The 25847-nt window shown below is 41.4% G+C and overlaps 1 protein-coding gene across 26 annotated transcripts in view; it reads left to right on the forward strand.

Annotated features, from left to right (window-relative positions):
• The window catches only part of BCL11A (BCL11 transcription factor A), a 148161-nt gene that overhangs the window by 15806 nt on the left and 106508 nt on the right, over positions 1 to 25847 (forward strand). For 9 of the 26 annotated variants that reach the window (XM_065682423.1, XM_065682417.1, XM_065682421.1 and 6 more), the window contains 2 exons: positions 1950 to 2029; positions 9781 to 9847. The gene's annotated coding sequence lies outside the window, so the exon portion shown is untranslated. Of the gene's footprint in view, positions 1 to 1776; positions 1792 to 1818; positions 2030 to 8094; positions 8181 to 9780; positions 9848 to 15664; positions 15717 to 17751; positions 17867 to 25847 lie in introns of those variants that run through there. The other 17 variants (XM_065682408.1, XM_065682410.1, XM_065682426.1 and 14 more) reach the window with 9 other exon arrangements.

A 25847-nucleotide genomic window follows, 5' to 3' on the forward strand; every position in this document is an offset into this window, starting at 1 on the left:
ATGTGCTACTGAGACAGGTGACTAAGGTTTGATTCTGCAAGGTGCTGAGTGCTCTTGCCTTGAAGTGCACTACATGCATTTCAGGATGTTTGTGAGCAAATGAGTAGGCTCCACTGGAATGACTGGTGTACTTGATATGAAGCATGTAACCTGGTCCTTGGGCAGCTCAGGCTCCCTAGTATGTTTTTCCCAAAGGTCCATCCCATCTCCTGGTTTAAAGTGTTTTCTGTGTCACCAGAAACCAGTGAAACTTTTGCCTGCTCTTTGAATACTTCCCTTCTTTACTGATGATTCTGCTCTGAAAGTGCTAGTGAGTTTGAAATTGTACAGCTGCTTCTGTAATTGTTGTATTGGGCTGTAGCTTGGCATATCTGAGATGGCTTTGACTGGTTGAACTTGATGTTTGCTTTATAGTTCCTGGGAATATGTAGCTTATGCATAGACATGCTGTGGTCAGAGAACTGAGCAGTTCAGTTAGGTCAGCTTCAGGTATTGAAGGAATAATAGCCTTGCACAGTGTTTGTGTAGATTCTTCTTGTGCTTCCTACTGCCCTATGGTCGGTCTTAATTCCAAAATGCAAAGAGGGGGGAAGAAACTTGCCTGTGACTGTGGAGTGGTATTGATCAGGCCATAAGAGGGTAAAGGGCCATACAAACAGCCAGGAATAATCATTTGTAGGGTAGCAAGGAATAAGCCCTGAATCCCAGAGCTCAGCTATCAGTGATAAATTCAGGCACTCAAAGTTACTTTGGTAAGACTTTAGTTACATGGTGAAAGATACATGTTATTCCAAACACTGCTCAAAGAGCTTGGTAAGAAAAAACCTACAACCAACCAACCTGGTGATCAGGAAGTGAAATACATCTGAAACCCTTGCTAGTTCACAGCACTAGGAAGAATATAACACAGCCAGATCTTGCATAAATGTGGGGATCTAATTCCTGAGAGAAGCAAACTTAGACTGAGAAGAAATGTGTCATCTAAGGACATGCTGTTGCACCAGCTTGATCCAGTAAAGTGCTTCAGTTGAGGGTTGAGCTTGCCCAGCTCCTGCATAACCAAATGGACTTGTGAGAACTGAGCATTTCACATCACTGGTACTTTAGCTGGCTTTGCTATGAAGTTGTCAGAATGACAATTGCTTCTGGTTAATGTCAACACCATGCTCTGGCTAATCCAGATGAATTATGATTAGATTGGATATACGGAAGAAATTCTTTCCTGTTAGGGTGGTGAGGCACTGGAATGGGTTGCCCAGGGAGGCTCTGAATGCTCCATCCCTGGCAGTGTTCAAGGCCAGGTTGGATAAAGCCCTGGGTGGTACGGTTTAGTGTGAGATGTCCCTGCCCATGGCAGGGTGGTTGGAACTAGATAATCTTAAGGTCCTTTCCAACCTTAACTATTCTATGATTCCTTTAATAATAGTAGTGAATGTCCAGTTTTAGAAGCAACTGAGTATACAGCACTCACCTAACGTTCCCCTGCTTTAACTCAAGCCAGCCATGATCTGGTTTAGGCTCTTTTCAGCTGATGATAATTTTGAAATCCCACAAGAAGCTTCAGGTGTCTGGTTCTTACTTGTTTTAGTACCTCTTTAGACAATGCAAAGGATATTTTTTCTCAGCAGTGTGATGGGCTCCTCTGTAAGTAAGAATCAGTGTGGGAACTTTATAGAACTTTATGGAGTTCAAATTTAGTATCAAAACCATCAAGATTTGCATGTCAATTTGGCTGTGAATTTCCACATGGGCTGCTGAACATGTTTCACTTGAAACCGTACTCCTATAGAGGTTTGTTTCGTTTAAAGGGGAGAATAAAACCCAAATCCTCAAGAGAGGGACAGCCAGGGTGCTCAGAAACCAGTGTTTGACCTTGTACCTGCAATGAGTGTATGCAAAACTTTATTAGGAGAATTGAGAGAATTTAAGCTTTTCAAATTCCCCCACAGAAACTACTCATCTGATACTGCACAGAAGATGACTGACCATAAGCCAGCATTTCCTGGTCAAGAATCTACTTATCTCACAGGTAAGAGCAAAACTCCAAAGGATTCTTGGCTTTTGGGGAAATGCAGACCAAGTTCTGGAACTCTTGGCTTGAAGTTGTACTACAGATACTGTATTAAGAAAGAAATGAAGTAGGGAAGCACTTTTGGAGTCAGCGTGGTGGATGGCAAGAAAAGGTAAGAGCAGAATGATAATGTGTTAGTTTCCAAAAGGAGAGGTGTCGTCTTGTTCCTGACACACTGTCAAGAAGATGTTTTACTGATTTGACTTTCCGTGTTGAAGAACACACAACAGTTACTTAGTAAGTGGTATTATAGGGAATCTCACCCATGCTACAATAAACTGAGCTCCAAGATAACATATCTTTTATGCTTTTACGCTTTTTAGATGATAACTGTGAAAAATTACCTAGTGGAGGTTAGCAAAGTGTACCTGTGGCCATTTTCTCATGACCCCGAATGATAAAGTTTACGATCTTGGATCATGATGCATTGCCAAATGACAGGTTTGCCTGTCTGGCCAGCAGAAAGTAATTGAGGGGTGTTAGAGTTTTACAAGCCATGTTTCACCAAATTCGTAGCTTTTTGAGCTGTTAGACCTGAACAAAATAGGTCAGCATTGACAGAATAAGGTTGGCACTCATTTTGCTTCTGTTTTTGACTGCTTTTGTGTGTGTACTTGGTACCCAAAAGAATCTGTAGGAAGCACACAGTAATCTGGAGGTATTGCTGTTGTCATTTCACTTATAGTTTGAGTTGGGATTTTTGGTCTTATGGTACAAGTGTTAATCTTTTTGTGGCTGCTGTTCTAAAATCTGTATCTCGAATCCTGTATCTGCATGAATTTAAACAAGAAACTTGATAGACTACTGTAAGTGGGGAATTAGGAAGTCCCAACCAGCTGGAACTGCTTAATAGTGGAAGCTTTGCTGACCTTAGGTTAGCTGTCTGCAAGCCATTTATTTTTGTAGGTATAGGGCCAAGATATGGAGCAGCCAAATTGCTTCTCTCTTGCTCTTTCTCACCCCCTTCCCTTCTGTAGTGGCTTCATCTGCTGCACCCGTGTTGTGTCCTGAAACACATGAGTAATTGCAAACAAAGGAAAAAAAACAAACTAATGTGTGCAGTTCGTCTTGGTTTCTGTTTTTTTAATATCCTTTTAGGCTTTGGGGCAGCAGATTCTGTGTAAATAATCCTTATGGCTGAGTTTCTCTGAAGCTGTTCAATACCTGCTGACTGTGACTAGCTTTGGTGAATTTCAGCTAGCTTCACCCTCAGATAACTTGGTCTGTATAAAATGTCTTCTCTTGCCACTTTGAATTTGTGTAAGTCTAATAATAAGCATGTTATGAAGTATAAAATCTGAGGCAGGCTGGTTTCTATTCATTACACTTTTCCAAGCAAGCTATGTCTGGAAAGAGGGAACATTTAAAGAAAAGAAGGCTGTTTTGGTTACTTAAACTCCTGTAGGGAAAGAGACTCAACAGTGGCACCAAACACAAAAGATAAGCATGTTCCTTGGAAAAGGCTTTGTGTGTGGTCCTGTGCTATCTAGTATAGTGTGCAAGATGCTCTGGTTTAAGCTCTGACTGTGGGGCTTGACCGACAACTGCAGGCAAGGCGGGAGAAGTGGGAATTTTTACTTAGTGAACTGCCACTTCTCTGTGCTTTAGGATCACAGAATCCCAAGGGTTGGAAGGGACCTCAAAAGATCATCTAGTCCAACCCCCCTGCAAGAGCAGGGTAACCTACGATATTCTCGTGGATCTTGGAAGCATGTTCTTCAAGAAGTCTAGTTCTCTGTCCTCCTTTTCACATGCTCCATTGGAACTGGCATTTCCTCTTTTCAAGCCCTCTTTTCAAGAGATTCCTCAACTTTTCCAGGAGTTTGGCTTCTAGAGATGGACTCTTCATAGAGGTGTTGTATGGTGTTCTGCACTAGAAAGTTATTTTGGGAATGCTGTAGGCACGTGACTGGGAAACAAAGCCTTATGTTAGACAAATGCTTTGATACCTATGTGGTGGCTGTCCGCTTCAGGCAAACAATTTGGCAAATAGAGTTTGCTGTAACCCCAGAGCAGCATAAGCACTGAAAATCCTTCCAGCTACTGGATAAAAAAGAGAGATCTGAGTTTGTGCTATAATAGTAAGATATTTAATGATCAAAGGTGGGGGGGGGAGAAGCTTTCATTTGAGGTATTGGATGAACTGCAAGACCCCAGGATGAAAATGTGTTTTTCAGGTTAGATGTAGTGTAACTGTGGTAGCACAGCTGAGATGAGACTGGTGTTCAATATGCGTAAAACAATAGAAAAGGTGTTAAATGAGCTGGAAAAATTAGGAATGATGGAACTAGTGTGGGGACCAAATGCCCCTCTTTCCATGAAGTTCCTGAACTCCTTGGTACAGCCTCTGTGTAAATATGTTAAGGGCAAATGAAGCAATTAGAATATCACAGGAATTATGGGCCAAGATTCCAAAGTAAATGAAGTGCTTAAATGTATGCAAGAAACAAAAATATTGTTGTATTAACATTGGTCTTCAACAGACCACATACTAGACAGAAGCAGCTCTGTAAAGGAAAACATTGGTGGGAGAAAAACATGTAATGGTCAGAGTTTAAGCTTATACCTCATGCTTGACTATTTCAGCGTGAAATAAATGAAAGCTACATTTTATGAAAGAATGCTTCATTGTGTTAGGAAAGGACTTTATTTTTCCTGCTTATGTTTGATATTAGGGGAAGTTTTTACAGGACTCTAAAGTACACATTTTCCAGCCTGCAGTTATCATGAATTTTCTTAAACTGAAAAATAAGACCACAATCTAATAACTAAAAAAAACCCAACTTCAAGCAGCTCTGAGGGGTTTGGTAATATATTATTTTGCCCTGAAGCAGGATCAATTCAGTTGTTATTCAAAGAAGTTTGTCTGGCTTCCCTTTAAAACCCTTATGATAAAGACTAAGTCTTTCTGCTTTCATCTGTTCGCATGTTGGGCTCTTTACCTGAGATGTTGAAATCCAAGTCCATTATTTCTTGTCTTCTCTGTGTTAAATAATTACTGATTCTCTGCAGTAGCCTTTCACGTGGCAGAACACTGTTAGAGTGTCCCCTCAAATGGCCTTTGTTTCAGCTAAAGTGCACTTCACCTTTGCTAAAGGCAGTGAGATATAACACAAATAGAAAAATACAATGTTAGAAAGACAAAGATGATACTTGAGCCAAACCCAAATGCCAGTGTGGAAAGATTTGAGAAGCAAACAGGGTGTTTCTTGATGCAGTAGCCTTTACTCCTAAATATCCCCTTAAAGGACAGGAATAATTTTGTGGCTTTGCAGCACTGCTCCTATTGTTTAAAGGTACAACTTCCTCCACACTGTGTGTGGTGTTTCAAAGTTTGCAGCAAGTGGCTTTTTGCTGTGGTCTGTGTTGGATGGCTTACAATCCTCTGTGTCTTTCACTTCCACATTATTGAGGGGAGGGACTAGATAACTTGTTCCATGAGCTGCACTGTCAAATAGCCTGAGAGACACCTGCCTCCCATAAGACTTTGCACATTTGAATCTCATCTATCAAAGGAAAGGCTGATATTTTCTAGGATGCCACAATTTGTGGAAATGAATGAGCTTAATTAAGCTCATGGGAAGCTGTCAGAAATGGCTGGAGATAAATATCAAATGGGGTCAATACACTGTCATGAGACTTTTGGCTTGTTACTGGATGTTCCCATCCCTTTGGGATGGCCTGGAGGGCAAGGACTTCTGAGAAGATTGGGGTTGGCCATGATTAAAGCTATATTTAGAAACTTTTTTAATTGCATAGACTTCAGGCACATTAGAGCTGGCTTTTTTTTAATGGAACAGCTTTCTGTTAGAAAATGCAGTTTAGTGGAAATCAGAATGTTTCATGGGACTGTGTCAATCTGACTGCACCTTTTGACAAGGAGAGAGAAAATGAACTCAATTTTTCAGTGTTTTAGTAATATGAGACAGTTCAATAAGGCATATGTTGTCCAAATGACACAATTTGACATGTTTCATGTTGAAACTTAAAGCAGAATGAAAGTAATCATACTATTCTACCAAGATATGAGTATGTAATAGGTATTCTATCTACCGCACAGTAATTTGTTGCCAGTAATTCATGTTGAAATGGAACATGTGGGTAGCCACAATTTTTCACCACATGTCACTTCCATAGAATGTTATTTTGTGTCTTTATTCCAGGTAGGAACAAAAGAAAAATGTAAAAGGCCAGAATTTCTTAGAAAATAGAGTTCTGCTCAGCTTGAGGGGCAGTTGGCAGAATAAACCCCAAATCTTGATATAAATCATCTATCAGTGAAAAGGTATTGGGCAGTCCTGTAAGTCTGGAAAGAAAGCGGTGGGCCCGCATTTTGCTACATTGGAAAGTACCTGCTGATCACACAAAGTGAACAACCTGGTAGAAGCCTGAGGGCTGGGAAAAGACACTGCAGGAAAAAAGGGAGTAGATGAAATAACTTGGAAACCCATCCTCAGAGAGAATGTGGCCTGCTGTTCCTGATAGACGGCTGGAAATTGGGAACAGGCACTGAGACACAAGGAAGTAACTGTGGGCAAATGTAATATAATGATCCTGGATGAGCTGTAACTTTTTTTTTTTTAATATAGATAAATCCCACCAAGAAATACCTCTTGAGTGAATTTAGCCCCTGTGCTTACAACTTGCCTGGTTGTGTCCCTTGCCATGGGGCACTGAGATGTATTTGTTGGGGTGATGGGATTAGCTCTTGGATTTACTATCACAACTTGCTAGCTACTACAGTGGGTTGATTGGCAACGCATTTATTTGCACTTCTTCTCTGGGGAGAAAAGGATGCTTGTTGCCTATCAATTCTGAGTTCACTTTATAGCATAGACAAACTGCTTAAGACTGAAAACCAAAGGACTAGTTCATGATTATAGTGCTAGAAATACAATTAGAACTGTAAGAAACTATGCAAGATCTGAGTGTGTCTTGCATTGCTCTCTTGTTTTAGGTTGTACTTGGGATTTACTCCAAGGTATTTGCTACAAACATCTAACAGTATTGCTGGTGCTGTACCTTGAGAAGAATTCCACATCTAGGTTTGATTCCTGGTTAGATTGGGTGGCTGCTTTTGAATGTGCATAGCTTATTATAATTTTTGACATTCATGGTCTTGCTTCTAGGTGTTTGGTGTAAGGGAAGGTGCTAGTGTCATATACCCAGGCTGGCTTGGAAGTGGATCTCACAATACAGAGGCTCAGTGCAAGAAAGACCCTGCAGATTGGATGTTTCTGCCATTGTTCTTCCAAATTTAGTTTTATAAGTTTAATATTTTAATATAGGTTTATATATAAGTTTAATATTTCAACAGTTTATAATAAACTAAGTTTAATATTTTATAAGCTGCCTATTGGACATGGTATTTTTAGCACTATGGCTTATTTCCGTATGTTCCTTTCTCAGCAGCATGGTGGTACTGCATTCATGGCTTGAGTGTTTTCAAGTGACTTGCCAATGCTGACTAATGCCATCAAGCATAGTCTGGGGCTTGAGAATCCCAACACAGTTCTCCAGACCACGCTATGTTGAAATGGCCATAGAAGTAACAGCACAGAAATAAAATATACTGGAACATGCTGCCGAGAGAAGTTGTGTTCAGTGTTCAAGGCCAGCTTGGATGGGGCTTGGAGCAGCCTGCTCTAGTGGAAGGTGTCCCTGCCTGTGGCAGGGGCTTGGAACTGGATGAGCTTTAAGGTCCCTTCCAACCGAAACCAGTCTGGGGTTCGATGAATAAGCTAAATTAAGCTTATTGAGCAAGTTAGCTCATTTGCTACTTTCTCAGCATTTTGCTTTTCTGCCAGTGGTGATGTGTTCCTGCAAATGGTGATGGAAATGATGGGATTTTTCTCTCCTTTCCTGAAACATGCAGGAGATGCAAAACAGCCTACTCTCACAGCACACTCCCTAGTAACCAGTATGTACCAGTCATACACATAGCTGTGTCAGCAGCGGCAAATTGCAAACTCTGGTATGTCTATTTGCAAATGTACTTCTCAAGCTATGTTCTGTCTTCCTAGAGCAGCTCCAGGTTAGTCACCTTCCTTCTACTGCTACATCTGGGAGAGTGACAGAACCTCAGCCAACGTTTCCTGGTCCTGCCTTGGTAATTGCCAGTTCTTCATGCATCTCACTGAGAAGCAGAGCCATACTCTGGACCCACAAGTTAAGATGGGTCTGAAGTGGTCCTGTTGATGGAGGAATAATTGTTTTTTCCATTATATGGGCACACAGGGTTTTTTTCTTAGTACACTTTTCACATCAAAAACACATAAGAATAATTCTATAACCCAACTTAATATATGCTACTATGTCCCATCTTGGGGGATGAATATGTCGTTCCATATGCTGTAGCTAAACATAAATGAACTGTTATTAATGATTGCCATAATGTTTTCTAGCAGTTAGCTGGCTGGGATTCTAGGAATTTTTTTCCACTGTGTTTTGAAGGGTTAGGTTATTTAAACTTACTATCAAATAGAATCAGATCAAAGTGAGCTAATTTTTCTTAAACACTAATCATTTTAAGGCTATTGAACTAAATATAGAGGCAGTTCATTAAATCATTAAAGCAGCCTGCAATAATGCTCACAAAGTCATTATAGTGCTATTCCCCAGCCGGAGAGGTGGTGTTGCCTTAAGCACAGTTTAATCAAATTAGATGGTGGGCTATGTCCTGGGGTTTCTCCTATTGATATTCATTAAAAATACATGATTTATCACTAATCTCTGTAAGGTATATCCTACTCCTCCAAATGAATTTTGCAAATGTCAGGGGGGAAGAAAACAGAATAGTTTATTGTTATAAGAACCTAAGTGTGGTGTGATCACATTTACATGTGTATACTGTGTAATTTAGTGATAGCTACTAATTTTAATGTGCCTTTAAGTTTTTTTTTGTCCTTAGTTAAAAAGTGAACAGAAATGGAAAACCCTCAGGAGTAGCCACTTTCTCCTTTAGTACTGTGTAGGCATATGAATTAGCTTTAGAATTAATTATTTGGTAGCTCATCCTACACTTTGCTCTTATAGATCATCTAGAAAAGTTCACTTTTTAATATCATCTACTCCTTTTGGTACAGTTTTCCTTCTTTCTTCCTCCCTTTTGTTTGGAATACTTCAGTGTCGCCTCTCTCCCCTGTCCTTCCCCCTCCACTCTTTTGCTTTCCTTTTAAGTATGTTCTTGTTTCGAATTGGAAGGAAACATTAATGAGAAGACCACACACAAACATTCTCCTCCGTGCTGTCACCACTACGCCCTTTTTTTAGGGATAATTTCTTCATTTATATAAGGCTTTTTAGTCCTGCAACACTCTACAAACGGGGTAGATTGATTATATCACCTAACACCTAAACATGCAGCTGATTAATGGTGCAGAGTGAGGTTTAACCACACTTCAGACTGGGAAGAAACACATTTCTGATCACAACAGTAATTTGGAAACAGTACAATCTAATTACTCAAACTGGAATTTGCCTGAATTAGCCTGACTCTTAAGTGCCCTGTGAATTTCCATCCTTCTGGCATTGTTACTTCTGTATCATAGAATCATAGAATAGTTAAGGTTGGAAAGGACCTTAAGATCATCCAGTTCCAACCCCCCTGCTATCTTTGATAGTTCTTGAACCTCAGTTGAACATCCCCAGTGATACCTCTGTTATTCTGAGTATATTTTGACACTGATGTTGTGTCTCCTCTGTTGCAGGAAAGAGCCACCTACTCAGCTCGGTTGGGCTGCCTGCAGTGCTTAACCGTGGTCAAAGTTCACTGAGGTCAGTTTAAATAAACCCAAACCAAACCTATAAGATTTCTGGGGGATGTGGATCAAGTTCTCAGTATCCTGAAACTCTCCTGTCAAGGCTCGGAGTTCACCCACTGCTGCTTAGCTTACAGGCTTTGCTATGCAGACACAGATAGTAGGAAACTATTTACTTGATTGCTGGGTATTAATCATGTTACCACAGAACTGCCACTGAATAAACTGACTTGAATACAAAACATAATAGTTTAGTTGTAATTACTGAAGTGGTGGTGTAATTAGAGATGTTCATGTAACAACCCTTGCACTAAGGAGCTTCAGATGTGGTTCAGACACCGTCCCACTTGCGTCTGTCAGATGTGCCAAAAGCTATTGTCAATTACACTGAGGTAAACTTAGATTGCTGTCACTGCTGTTGATTTACACTGGTGTGTCTGAAAGAAGAGCTTATTTCTATGCTTTTTAGGAATTGAAAACATTATTTAAGGCAAATAATTACTCTGTTGGACACTTGAATACTGGTGGCTGTAGTTTGGTTGGGCTGCAGCTAAACGTAACTGTGATTCCAGACCATATGAAGCCTCTCTAAACTGGTGCTGTTGTTCCACCCTGCCTCCCTTACACTGGCACAGGAGCTTCTCTCATGCTAATCTAAGTAGGTTCAAGAACCTAAACCTGCAGAAAAGCTTTCGTGTTTGCAGCTCGCTCAAAATATCTTACTGTGAGATTTGACAAATGCCAGTTCTAAGTACAAGGAAGTGGACAGGGATGTATGATGTGGTGAGGAGAAAGGCAGGCCAAGAGCAGTGCTAGGTGAGAGGGGCTGGAAAGGTCACAGAGCTGTAGTCTGTGTTAAAAACCAGTAGAGCTTATGATCTCATTTCCAACTATGTGTGGGGTTTTCTGGTTTTGTTTTCATACTGAAGGACCAGTTTGATTCCTGAAAATCAGACCTTTTGTTCCAAACTTTTTAAACCTGCTGGCATTAGGAAGGAAAGCTTGAAAATGTGTCCTAAACACAATGTGGCTCCATTGACTAAGACCTCACAAGAGTTCCAAAGGTACAGTTCCAGTAGAAAAGATACCCTTTTTTTTTTTCTGACCTGGCTGCTAATGTCATGCTTCTTAAACCAATCCCCTGGTATTTTTGGAATGTGAGTTGTGGTTATTTGTTTTTAATGTCCTGAGCTGGCTAAAGTGGAGTAGAGGAAGGAACCACAGGGGCAGCTGAATGGCACAAAAGATTTGTTTCACTGTAGGCTCTGCTTGTGCAGCATGTGTGTGAGCAGCTCTGGCTGCGCACAACCCCAGTGGGGCTCTAGTGTAGGTCTGGCAATCAGCCCACGAGCCTTAATCCTGCAAATATACATCACACGCTTCATTTTATACTCGTGAGAAGCCCAACCTAAATGAAATCCTATTAAATTGTGGGTCTAGAGCTAATTAAACATCTGCCTTTCAGTGATTTCTGTATTATTTTAGTGAGATTACATACAGCGTATAGGTAAGTACTCATCTGAAAGATCGGTTCTATCAGGTCCTTTTAACAGACAATAGACAAAACACTTGTGTTTTCCTATAATAGATCAGCAGAAAAGTGCTGATGAAAGACACCACATAATTTACCTCATTTTACTTCTGTTTCAAAACTTCTCAAAGCAAAGTGTGAGGTGCAATAGGGCAGCTGGCTGTTATCCACAGGCTCTTCAGCTCCGAAGCCTTTAAGGTGAGGCATGAACAAGGCTGTGCCTTAATTATTGGTAACACCCAGCTATGCTTTTCAAAGTAATAAATGAGGGTCCTCACAAAGTCTTTTCTTAAGTAGCTAAATGCATAATCCACCCGGGATATTGTTTTAAAATTCATTTCATCTTCAGTAATTTGATCAGAGAAAGAGTTGTATTGGTCATTTCTCTTGTGTAAGAACTGTGTCGCACCTAGGGGCAAGGAACATTTATTTTCATGATTAATACCTGTGAGTTTCATGGCCTAATGAGAAAGCCCTAGATGTATGTGAAATGAAATTGCCACTTCCTACCTACCCTTCATTCATGTAAACACTTTGACTACTATCCTTCTCCATTTGAGTGCAATGGATCCTGTATTACCCACTGACACATTGGCAGCAGTATTTTTTGTGTGCGTAGCTGCAATATTAAGCTATATGAGTTCCAAAACAAGTAATTTTAGGTGGACACCTGTATTCGTATAACTTTATTACACTTCTCAAAGATGAATAGCCCCAGAATTGTGAAAATGAAAGTTAATGAAATATTTTGCCCTGTTTTCCCTGGCACCCATTTAAGCTGAGCAAGAAATCCAGTTCTAAGTTTTGTGTTGCTATAGTAAGTCAATTAATCTTTTCACCACAGCCTCCTATTTGTTGAAATTCAGACCAAAATGTACCTAGAAACAGGGGGGATAAAACCACCTTAGAAATGGTGGAAGATATCTCTTTTAATACCTCAGCTTGAAATGATTTTGAATGGGTTTTCGATGTCATAGCCTTTCCCCTGCCCTGGTGTAAAGGCAGTGTTACTGTACTTCGTAATCTCTCACTGCAGTATTGTCTTGCCTTTCTCCTATGTTGACTCTTAACTCACATACTACTGTCTGCATTACATTGAAGATCCTTGGGGTGAAGGGCATATCTTAATTCCCTAAACCCCTTATACCTGTAGGGCTTTGCATAAATGCTAAAACATTCATGCTTTATTTGCTGGTGTGAGTTTTTTTACACTTGCTTTATTCCCCCCACTTCTCCTGCATAATAATTCACTGAAAGTGGAACTTGTGGGTGAGATACAAAGAATTGAAGGGAATTCACTGGGGGGGGGAGGGTATAAGGGAGGAGGACATGGAGTCATCATAATAACCAGGGAGAGGGTGAACAATAGGCTCATCCATTGTTATAGCTATTGTATCATTAAATACTTATCCTGTGGTGCCCAGAAGCCCAAATGGCTACCTAGAACCTCTGTTAGGCAGTTAGAGAATACAGAACATAAAGTGACTGATACCTTGCTGAAGTGGCAGTCTAAACAGTGCTGCTATGGAATGTGCCATGTAGTTGACTTTTTATTTGGTTTGGATTGGTGTGGTTTTATGTGATGCACTTGTGTTCATCTCAGCCTCTGTGGTGGTGAAGGTCATCTTCAAAATCAGAAGTGATTGCACTTGTCCGTTAGGGATGCCTTGAGAAAGGCTTTGAAGAGCTACCAGTGGCCCATCCTCATGGATAATCTGCTTGTGGCACTGGGTATGTATGGTTGCTCATGTCAGAAGATGCAGGAGTGCAGCTCTGCAGAGAACAAGAGCCAGTTCAGGAGCTAAGAGGCAGAATACTGGTGAGCAGCCGCAGATGGGGCTATATGGCATGGTTCAGTGCCTTGTAGAAAGAGACGAGCTAACTTTGGGTAACTAATCAGTGTTAGTTCCTCAGCTGATATGCACTCAGTGAGGAGCAGGCTGCGACAATGCAGCTGTATTTTCACCTCGGCCCACATCCTTGTGGGCAGTATACATGTTTTGTCTGGGCTGAAGTTAATTCGTCCTGTTTGTGGCAAATCCGTTTACTTTAACATGCTGAGCCTGGTTAAGCAAAGCAGCTGTTGTGTTAAAACCTGATTGAGCTAAGTCACTCCAGCACAAACTACAACTTAAACCATACACCGTATCTATTGTTGATATTTATCAGCAGAGCTATCTTGACATAGCTATGCCGCTAAAGAATGCTGATGGAGGCACTGTCCCTTGTTTTCATTTGAGATGCTGCTGTTACAACTCATTTGAAGGTTTAATTTTCCCTGTTCAGAAGAGGAAGCACTTTAGAAACTGTGGCTGTTCATACTTACTGTATCCCAAAAGAAGGATAAAGCAGCAGAGAGAAGCAACGCTTTCTTTTACCAGAGAAGTGAAAGTAGCAATCTTGGGAGGATCTCTGAGGATTTTTGCCATGAGGTCAAGTCCCGAGACTGGAAGTTCAGGGTGTAGTGTGGAGTTCCCCTCTTGTCTCAGCATCTGAAACCTGCTTCTTGTGACCTATCACATAAGCATGGTGTGCTAGTTGCTTCCCCCCCCCCCCCAAAAAAAAAAAAAAGCTGCTGTGAATAGAATCAGCCAGATTGGAAAAGACCTTTAAGATCATCAGTTCCAGCCCCAAGCACGGCCAAGGCCACCACTAACCCATGGCACCAAGGGCCTCATCTGCAGTTTTCGAAGATTTCCAGAGATGGTGATTTCACCACTGCTCTAAACAAAGAAGAATAAAACATTCACAGTGGTGCAAAAAGTGTTAAGTATTTAACAAACATACTTAACAACTTGTGTGGTAGATCTGCCATCCCTCCCCAAAATAAAGACTGGTGTTTCTGCTAATGATGTGATGATAACTTTCCAGCAGGCTACATTAGCCCCTGCTGAGCTCCAGGATGCCACAGCCTGTCTGTTACCTATGCCTGAATTCAATGCTTTAACGTTTATTTCACAAATAGTACCTGTCTGAAGGTGCCTGGATGTAGCCATAGACACATGAACTCAGCAGAATGCCTGCCTTTGGGCAAGTATGAATCACTTCCTTTGTGGTGTAGTTATCTAAGATATAAAGTAAACATGCTTACAGAACTTTCTTACTGTGTTTCCATAAGGGTTGTAATATCATGTGTGTGCACATCTGAATGCACAAACATATCAAGTGAGCTTGACTTTTAAAGCATCTGTTTATTTGATTGGTAAATCAGGTATTGCCCTGTGAGTTTGGTATTGTCCTGCCTTTATTCTCCAGGGGATTTTGAAAGAGTGTCAGATATTCATGAGCTTCATTGGCTCATGTTGGTTTTGTTCCACTAATTCAGCTGGAGTAAGTACATTATCACTTCCCACATTCATGTGTGTGTCTCCGAATGGGTGTGTGACCATATTTGCCACTTCAGTGAGAAAGATGCAACCATAGCCATGCTATGTGAATGAGAATTTACCTGTTCAAAGCACTGCCTGGGAGGGTATGATTTAGCAAAGGAAATAATTCTACTATATATGCTGTCTGATTTTTAGCACTGGTTGCTCTCTTTTCAGTGCCTTCCCAGATGTTCCCCACCCTGGAATGACTTGCCTATCATTGCTGTTCATAACTTACTAATTCAGTTTGACCTTTTGATGTGTGTGGGGTATGGTGATGCTGTGGTGGAGCTGAATTCTCTTTTCTTGGTAGCTGAAAACTTGTTTTCTGAATCTACATGATTTGGGACACCAGATGGCCAGAAACATTCTTTATGGTGACTATTGTGGTAGTGAAAGACTACCTGTCTAGTTCTCAGAAGTCAGAGCAGTCATTTACAATAATGATGACATTTAAATACGATGGGGGCAGTAGTTTCATTCCTGTTTTACTTCACAGTCTCTTAGGAGTCTTGTCTAAGTTCACATCTACTTCTTGTTTTGCTTGCACTTCCTCATGTGTCTCATCTTTACTCATCATGACGTTGATATCATTTGACATGCTTGGCCAGCATCTGTTACTTTCCACACTCAGGTCTCTACTCCAGAACAATAGAAAGAGAAGGGTTCCATGGTTTTAGTGACCTGTGCCTCATAGTTTGACTGCCTTATGTATGACTTATGCCTGCTCAATTCACACTGTGTTTACACTGTTCCTGGGAAGCATATTCTGAGTTACTGCCTTTTTGAGCAGAAAGATGAATATGAACACTTGTAAAACATTTGGTCCTCTGGGGTTTGTTCTCATATTCTTTCCATCCCAGCCTTGAGAGTAACATATGAAGCATCCTGAGTCTATTATTAGCTCACTTCTGTTTTCTGTATTTGTTTGAAGATCTTGTTTAGGTACTACATCTCCATGATGCCACACTGCTGTCAGAAGCTAAGTATGATCTTCCTGTTAATTTCTTTTGCTGCCTGTATTCTAAAACCTTAGCATAGTAATTCTCGTATCACATGGGTGGAAGTATTTTGTGTACCTGTTTCTACTTAATTCTGTGTAATGGGCATGGAAAAAGAAGTGCTTGTGCATCAAACTGGAGTTGAGTTGTACTGACCTGCCCTGACTGTGCCTGTGAGCCCTGGCTGAGTTCAGGTTATAAGCTTCTAAAAGTGTAGTTTTATGACATCTTCCTCCTGCACCATGAGTAGCCTAATGTTCGCATTCAAGCAGTGCTGCAGCAGCTGCCCATTCAGTTTGGATGGATATGTTTTCTCACATTGCTACTGTCCATCTCCTAGGAAGGAGGGCCTGCATTCTGCTTCTCTGAACACCCCTTTTCACATGGCAGTATCCTGGGGTTGGTGTCCTTGTTCAGCAGCTCCTTAGGAAGGCTCTGCCGCACTGAATTAGCGATATCTGTAGTGCAGTTTTGCCTGTAATTCACACCAGGAATTTGTCTGCATCCGAGAGGCTCAAATAAATGTCAACAAACCCTAATAACCCCTGACCCCAGATGCATTTTTCGCTGTGGTATCTTCTGAGTTGCTTTTCAGGTTCAGCTTGTACCTCCTGCAGTAAAAGCAAGGATGGGCTGTATGTAGTTCTGCAGCTGTTTCCAGTTTCAACTTGTTTAACTCTACCATGATAGTGCCTTTTAGCAGACACCTGAAGATCCAGCTGTGCTCTGCACCTCTTCTGCCACGCTGTCTCCTGTGCCTGTACACCAGAATATCAACAGTTTTGTTTCTGAGGCTCAGAAATGCCCTTGGTTGCTTTTGCTGATGACAGTATTCCTCTGTGGCAAGTTGGGTCCCATAGGACGTTCTTTGACATCTGCATTCACCTGCTTATGTTCACCATGCAGTAACGTGCTTCCACAGTAACTTGTGCCTGTGTCTGGCTTTGGCAATGAATAATGGGACTGACTGCTCCTTCCAAGTTGGGTAGTATTTCTTGATGAATGCTTTTCAATGGCTTTGCAAAATCTGTATCCATGCAAAAGTGCAATTTACCCATCTCTTCAATAGCCTCATGCTGCTTATTCAGCTTGTGGGGTCTGTGACTTTAGCAAGGATGCCTTCTTCAGCATTCATTTTATTGCAGGTTCTGCATTGGCTGGATAGTTGTAGTTGTTTTGAGGTGTAGCATGCCTGGAAGGCATCCAAGTATCTCAGAAACTTCTTGGTGATGTCAGTCCCCCCTGAGCTTGGGTTTTTTTTCAGTGTGCATGTGTACTGCTTCTGATGTGTTCAGAGATGCTTATATTCCACTTATATGCAAAAATATGGTTCATCTGCTCCCCAACCTTTTGGGGGAACCAAATTTTGACCTATACAGGCCTTTACTGTTGGCTTACAACAAGACTTGTGTGTCTGCTCAAACTGAACACAGCAGGAATCCAAATTTCCTCAGGGAGTACCAGTAGGTTGCTGATGGCTCCAGGGACTTTCCCTTACTACTTGTTTCCTTGCATGAGGAAATTGGTTGGAATGCTGAACTGCTCTGACGCTGGAGTGAAACTCTTGCTTGATGCTGTTGATAGCAGGGGACCATATTTGTGCAGAGATAGCCAAGATGCTGAAATGCAACCAATGCCTGGCCAGTTTAGGAGAGGGGTTCCGTCTGGAGCCTTCCCTGGATGTGCTTGTGGAACAGTTTGCATACAGGCAGCTGCATAGAATCATAGAATCATAGAATAGTTAGGGTTGGAAAGGACCTCAAGATCATCTAGTTCCAACCCCCCTGCCATGGGCAGGGACACCTCACACTAAACCATCCCACACAAGGCCTCATCCAACCTGGCCTTGAACACTGCCAGGGATGGAGCACTCAGAACCTCCCTGAGCAACCGATTCCAGTGTCTCACCACCCTAATAGGAAAGAATTTCCTCCTTATATCCAATCTAAACTTCCCCTGTTTAAGTTTTAACCTGTTACCCCTTGTCCTGTCACTACAGTCATGTCTTTGGCTGTTGCAGTGCTGAACATCACAAAATCAGAAGGCTCTGAAGAATCTGTAAGAGGACAGGCTTCTCCCAGGATGAGTGTTGCTGCATTTACAGCTTGTTTAGGTGGAACAGTGCCTTCTGAGCAGTGAGTGTTTAACCTGGTGTTCTTTCTCCTTAGTCTGTTTTCAGAATAGCATGGTGGTGGTACTGCTGTGTCATTTCAATTTTGCTTTTGTGGACTCTGTTTTCCTCTTTTGCATAACACTGGGGAAGTTCTTGTAGCTTAGTAGTTTTACTGCTGACCTACAAGCAATTTGGTGTTGCTTTCTTTTTGTGCACTGTTGCTTTGTCCTTGACTGCTATAATATTTCAGGCTTTACAAGTCACTTAAACTTGCTGGTTTGCATCACACTAATATATCATACATCCAAAAGTTAAAAGCAATTGGTTTGAGAGTATTGTGAGAGTATTAGGAAAGTTTCAAGGCCTCCAAAAAGTAGAAAAAGCCAGAGTCAAAACTGCTCAGAGAAGTTAAATTCAGACTTCTTGTTAATAACAAGTACGATGCAAGTTTTAATTGAAACATGTTTTGGGTCCTCCTTGACATTGCATCCTAAAGGTAAGTAAATATACAGTGATAATTATGCATATGTATAGACACTCTAGTTTTGCTGTTAGGTTGCCTAACAGAGTAATTCTGTGGTAAATTCAGGTTATTAGCCTGTTTTCAGGGCAGCATTAATTTGCCTTAGTCATGTGAAAAGATTAAAGAACCTCAAGCTTTGAAACCATGCTTTGCTTCCATAGCTCATGAACAAGAGAAATCTCATGGTAAGGGTAGAATTGGATGTGGTCATGTAATTAGGGACTGATTCAGAATGCCCCAAAGGGCCAAACTCAAGGAATTACCGGTAATGTTCATCTTAAGGTTTCTTAACCTTTTAAAGCTTAAAGTTGGCAAACTAAAAGATTAAACTCAGGTATGTTTTGATGACTAATTTCCCATGTTTTGAACACAACTCTGGCAAGCTTTGTTCACTAGCTTCAGCTGAAAGAATGGAACTTCAGCTCTCACTGCAGTCTTCTCACTCTTTTGAACTCACGTTTTGAACATCATGCTCTTTAGGTCTGCTTTATGGGCATTCACCATTTGCAGTAATAAAACAGAGAGCTGCAGCAAACTGGGAGCCTGGAAGCAGGATGGGATGCTCTGTTTGCAGGAGTTTTATAGATACTTTCTGACAGTCTAGGTAAGACTTACAGGTATTGAAGTCCATTTTCAAGTCCAGATGGAAGGCATATGGGTGCTCCAGTCCCCACCCAAAGACATGATGCTGACAAGCCATGCAGAGTGCACTGATTCTTCCCTTTAAGAGCAGTGATCAGGATGGGTTGGCAGCCTCTTCCAGAACTGGGAGACTTCTGTTCAAGTTTGCCTACCAGATCTCTGCTGAGAGCATTGTTGTCCAGTGGGAACACTGAGTGGAAGAGCTCTTTGTGGATTTTAATCTGCAACTGGGATCTCTCAAGCCAGTGGTTAAAAACCAATGAAGACAGTTGGCTTGCAGCTTGAATTCAGTTATGTTTCTTTTATCTAGATACAGAGGATTCAGTATGTCACATCAGGCTGACAAAAAAGGGAAGTGAATTATCACAGACCCTAAAACTGTTGTTGGGGAAGGAAAAGATTTGTAGATGCTGGTTAACATACTTTGACAAGTGTTTGCCAAAGCCATTCGTTACATCTGCCTCTGCATTAGAAAGGGCACAATATTTAATTTTCCATTTCCTTTCACAAATAGAAAATTAATTGCAGAGACTTGCAGAAAGTGCAGATATAACTCGTTCTGTATTGTTAAGGCTGTCTGTGATAAATTTATCAAGCTTAGACAAAAAGTACTCTTGAAATCACAATGGATCCATCTTAATTAATGTTCCTGAAGTGACAGGTACCTGGTTGGAAAGGGGAGGTAAAAGCACATAGTTTTTTCCAGAATTGCAGTACTAGTGGTTTCTGGTTATAGAATAAGCTGGAAAATACAAACTATGTTTTGATTTGAGCCTGGTTAGTGCCTTCTGGAAATCAAAGTCCTGTTGCAAATGAATTATTCCAGTGTATCTGTAAGAAAAGATACTGGGCTGCTATGTCCACGAGATAATGGTTATCTCACTGTTGACTAGTGATGTAGTCAAGCAGTTAATGGACTCACCTTCACCCCATATAAAGTCCATCTCAGTAATACAGTTATGACATATGCTGTTTATAGAACTGTGCAGCCATAAAACTATCTTATAATTGTTATCCATCCTTCGTCCTATTTGCTGATACAGCTTATCTCTGCTGGTGCCATGCTGTGTGCTGAGTGGGGCTGTAGAGCCTGCCCTTAATGGCAGTGGAAAGCAGAGGGTGAACAGAAAAGGCGACAGTTTACAGAAAGAAACTGCAAACTGGAGGAGGTCAGGGACATGTGGACGGTACTGCAATGTGCTGAGTTGCCTTGGCAAGAATATACCACAAGACGTGAAGATAAGGAAGGAAATGGAAAGTACTGGACTTGAGGGTGTAGGCAGCTGGACTTGCTGATGGATACCTGAGCACCAGGAAGAGTTTTCAACAAGCTTGTATTTCACTCTGGTTTCCTCTGGATTCAGGTTGTGCCCTGGCCATAGACTCCATGTAGAAAGAGAGCAAATCCACCAGGAGCCTGAGGCTCTTGGGCCTTACATGGCTGCTTCCCCAGGACTGAACAAGGTTTGGGTGAAGCACTCTGGTAAGCACCAGAGTGTTCACTGCAAACCTACAGTAAAACACTCCCTGTAAAGACAGGCTTGATACATGGTTTGAGATCTACGGCTGTTAAGCTATGATTTAGCTGTTATATTGTTATATGCAGCCTCAGCTGCTGCTCGAGCGCTGGAAAAGGTTTCAGAGGCTGCGTGCTTTTAGAACTGCATGTTACAGGCCTCACATTCAGCTCTGAGGTTATAAACCATTTTAAACTTCAGGTTATCCCCGTGTTCTTTTCAGACACCATCCTCTGACCTACACTTCACCCCTTCCTGCGCTCCTTTCTCCCACCTCTCTGAATTTTTGGAGAGCTGAGATCAGCCCTTTATTTTTGCCAGTAGCTTTTAGGTTCAGATTCTAACAGCAAATTCAACTTAATGCAGTTTCTTTCTATTTTTCTTTATGTGTTTGCCAAGAAACTCAGACTTTCAAAGAAGAGCAACCTGCAAAAGTCAGTGTCAGCCTATTTCTTTAGCAGGTTCAAATAGTTGCAGAGTTCCTCTAGTTTTTCTGTGAAGCTATGCAGATATGAAACATTCCTCCCTCAGCCTGAGCATGTACAGACCTCTCAGTGGTGGAGGAGCATGATGGAATTTGTGTGATGCACAGTAACTCATTCCAGTCGCAAGTGTCATTAACAGCAAAACTGTTGCAGTTTTCACCAGGCAAGCCTCCCATAGTTTAAACTTCACAACGTAGATGTAGGTTTTGTTTTCCTGAAATGGCATCTGGTTTACTTTGTTCCTCATGGGTTTAGTAGTGCAGGGATCTGTCAAAATCGGCGAGTTAAGAGTAATCTGGTGCAGAATAACTAGTTGTACTTTTTGCTTTGATCTGTAGGCTGATGTGTAAATGTAAAACTCTCCTTGTTGCAGTCTAACAGTGGCAATGCTACTGATGCCAGTGGAAAGAGTTCACAAAGATGTCTTAGTGCACTCACTATTTCAGTGATAATCCTATTTCCTCTCTGTTTAGAGCCTCCTTACAGCCCTGTTCTGTAGGAAAATATGCCCTCTGTTAGAACTGCTATATATTTGCCTTCTTCTGTTTCTTTTCCTTTCTCTCTTTGCTATTCATCGCTGTCCCGTTTCATCAGCTATTATGCTCTCAGCAGAGCATCTGATTCTGACCACTTCTGTGCCATCGTTAGGCTTTGGTACTAACATCCCAATGGAGGTAAGAGACTTTTTCTTGGTTGTTATTTGAGATTCTAACTCGGGTAGGTTTCACTGCCTTGGTTAAAACTCTGGACATGAACTGAAGGTTCTCTTTCACAGTCAAACAACAGAAAGCAAATTCAGACACCGTGGAATTGGGATATGCTGTTCAGGCTCAAAAATACACCAAGTACAAAGAATGGAGTTCCTGGCTTTGAATTTAGCGCATCAGTGATGTGTGGGCTTAGATTTATGATGCCTCACCCTTATTATTCTCCTGCACTTTTTGGTAGTGATTATGTTACCGCTCTCTTATTGAGAGTAGAGCTTGAGGTTTAGTCACATGTGACTTTGACCTCTGCCAGTATCATTCCTAGATTAGATTAGAGATTAGGTTTGCCATCAATTGTTTCATTCCATACTTCTGGCTCCACATACTTGCGTCTGCTGACTGTCAACCTCTGAGATCAGTTTCAAATCTACTGCATTCAGCAAAGGCAACCCTGTGTCTGATTCTGTGTCACCTAGGCAGTTGCTCCCTTTACAACAGTTACGCAGAGTTTTCTGGTATATACATTCCCTTCTATTCCAAAGTCTCAATCCTTTCCCTTTCAGTGATTTAGACAGTGGAAGATGAATAGAGAAAAGAATTTGGAAATCCACGAGGAGTTGAATATTTTTGTCAGGTGCTTCTGGAGCTGCTTCTCCATCAGTTTCTAAATCAGTTTCCCAAATCTTTGGCTTAAACCTTTGCTTAAATCCAGTAAATTTTCTATGTGAGTTACGTTACGATAAGTCTCAATACCCGTATCTGGTGTTTCAAGCTTTCAAAACCTTGATACTTCTTAAAGATGATTAAGAAGCAAAATAATGACCTGCTTCAACAGTATGTATGTGTCTGACTTCTGTTGCTTGCATTTGTGGATGAACAATACAGGTTTGGATCATAGGTACAGATGTAAGGATACAAGACTAAGTTAATTAATGGGATTGGTATGTATCATACAACAAGGTGAGTTCACATAAGCCATGACTCAGCACGTGAAACATCTAGATAACCTTAAGCAATGGACTGATTTTGATAAGATCCTTATCAGAGTTACACTGAGTAGAAGCAACAGCGTGTAACTCCTGTGACACAGATTTCATAAACTGAATAATTCATATTTTAATATTATGCAGTATTTTAAGAGGTAGAGCAGTGCACAGACACTCTGTGGTCTTTTCCCTGTGCAATGAAATACTCAATACTTGTAGTGAACCTTTAATGACTGGCCCATATCCCACAGATGTTTTGCTTAAACTGAAGAAGAGTCAAAGAAGTTGTGAATGCAAATTTACCTACAGCATAAAATAGGTTGCATAAGTAAGGTTTTATGATTTCTATTAGTTAACTCCTCTCAAAGATGCTCTCTTAAGCTGGTATGTGTGCGTAAATGTGAGAAGGCATAGAAGTTTAAATGCCCTGTTCCCACATTTCCCAGCCTTACTCCTTCATTGGAATAGCTGAAAGGGATTAATATCCCTTAGCAATGCAGAGGTATGGTGAGGGACCCTCTCCTGGGTCCGTCCATGCAGGCTGATCAGCTTCGAGCAAAAGTAGCCAGTCCAGCTTAGCCGGTTCAAACATCTGGCTTGAACTCACACAGCTGTTTTTGTCTGAGGTGCATTAGAACAATGTGAACATCTGATCTTTTCTGCTGGCAGAGGAGTGGATGGGGATGAACAGTTCACAGCAGCACTGTCCTTAGTTGGGTTGTGAAGAATTTGTCTGTTGGTAACCTGTCTTCACAGGGTCTTTTGTGACACAATGAAAGCACTACCTGTTGTGTGTCGACACGGCTTAACACAGGGAAATAGATCTGCATTAGTCATAGCCACATCTGCAGGGGGGAAGATATTTCTGCATTGGACAGCTGTGCTGTTAAAAGTGAGAGCTCACTTCCTCTCTCTCTAAAGTTAACCCCTCGTTCCCAGTGCTGCAACTAGCTGGTTCAAGCTGTTCTCAGTAGATTATCTTCAGAATCCTCTTCTGCGGTTAGCGTTCAACTTTACAAGTAGCTTTGACAAACAGGCTGTCACAAAAGTAGCAGAGGGCTCAGGAGTTTTTCTGATGTATTAAGCTGACTTAGAACATAGCAGGACAAGATATACAGAGAACAGAGGAGGCCATCAGGCTGTGTGTGTTTGCCGTGAGCAAGGAGACAAGATTTCTAATAGCCTTTTCTTTTCTGAAGACAACAGAAATATGCAAGGAGCTCCTGATTTTGGAGATTACTATCTCACCAGGATACACTTCCCTCTACAAATGACCAGAATGAAGGGGGGAGATTGGTGAAGATTTATTCATCCCAAAGGACAGAACAAGTTTCCCCTGTTCCACAACCCATCATATTTCGCCCAGCCATGTTTGCTTTCTTCCATTTCATAGAACAGATGCATTTCACACTGACCTGTGTTCCAAGCAACTATATTTGATGGGATTGATTATTTGTAAATGAACTGTTTTCTGCTCCACAGCTAAAGCTCAGAATGCCATTTTTTCATCTTGGGAAAACTCAGGCAGGAAACAAAAGCTTATGGTACAGAATACCTTTCTTGGAACCTTGACTCTGTAACTAACTCTTCTGTGGAGCACCTCAAATACACCAAGGTACCAAGTCTAATGTAAGCCATGGAGGAAGTTTATGCAGAGCTGCTTACTAATTTGACATTTGCATCAGTGCTCAGTGTGCTTCAGCCACAATGTGTCATTGGAGAAGCACAATTAAGTGTGTGGTTTGATTGCACGTTCTTAATGTTGCTGTGTTTGTGGCAGGACTGGGGGTGTATTTCTGAACCTGGGTTCAGAAAGGAGTTTTAGCCTTTCCTAGGTATGTACCTCCACTGAAGCTATAGCAAAAGGTGGAATAAGACACAGTACTGGACTGAAATGAAATACAAATCTATATCGGTACACAGCAACCCCCAGGATAAAGGAAGTTGTGTTCCAGTTGGTGCATGCAGCAGCATCCTGTTGTGGAGAGAAGTGGAGACCACACTTCTGCCTTTTGGGCTAGCTGTCTTCAGGTATTTTCCATCAGAATCCATCTTCAAAATGCCTCTTGTCTTCTTCCAGCCTTCTCTGAAGTCTCCTTTGTCTTCAGGTTGGTTATTCTTCACAAAGTTCTCCCAGTTTCAGGAAAAAGACAGGACAGTTGGCAATCCACTGGAACTGAGGAAAGGTGAAATCGTGACTTTGCAAGCATTTTTATGGAAAACTTTAAGAGTTTATTTATTTCTACTGTGTGTGTCCAGTAGACATAAGTTACATACAAGCAATGAAGAAAAGGTACTCTGAAGAAGTGCATTGTTTCTTTTTTCATGTTTTAAAAGTTGCTGTAACTGAAACTTTCAAAATCACACCATTGTGGGGTCACCTCAGAGGTTTTTGGTGTCCAGATGTATTTTTCTTTAAAACCTCCAGTTTTTCAGAAGATGGATGCTTAGCACAGTTTTGTTTCTGATCTTAGAAAAACGAGATCTTCTCAATCACTGATCACTGTGTTCAGTGGCTGCTGTTGTTCTCCCTGCTGTTAGTAAACTTTGTGTAATGTGGACTGATTGTGCCTCAATAGCCAATAACATCTTCATTATTAGCTTCAGTATCAGTTTCCTGTGGTTGTCACAAAAGCAACAAGTCTTGTTTTATGCTGTGGATAAAGGATGGGGATCACAGGGTCTGTTTATGGAGGGGGTGAAGGTAAGAGAGGACCTTCTGGCCCTGGTTGTGCGTGACACTGATGCCTTAGCAGCAGAACTGCAGATGGTGGGGCAGTACTTTAAGAAACCAGGATGAATAAGTGGGGAGGGGAAGCTGGAAGCTCAGAGCAAGGCTTGTGAAGCTGAGGTGATGGAACAAGGCAGGATGTTAGAGGAATTCAAAGTGAGGAGTGAAATAGTTGGGGTAAAAGGCACCTTTGTCATCAGCATGGGGTGGAAATGATCAAGAGGAGCCTTGAAGGGAGAAGGTTTGCAGAAAGATGGGTTGTTGTGACATGCTGCCTGGAAATAGGTGGTGAACATGGTATTCTCTGCCTTAGAAGAGCCTAAAGGATGGAAGCTACTTAACTAAACATAGACACCTGCCTTGTAGGTTATTGATATCTCAGCTTATAATCTAAATTCCCTGTATAGTAAAT

Source organism: Lathamus discolor, chromosome 5 (genome assembly GCF_037157495.1).
Source record: "Lathamus discolor isolate bLatDis1 chromosome 5, bLatDis1.hap1, whole genome shotgun sequence".
Lineage (NCBI taxonomy): Eukaryota > Metazoa > Chordata > Aves > Psittaciformes > Psittacidae > Lathamus > Lathamus discolor.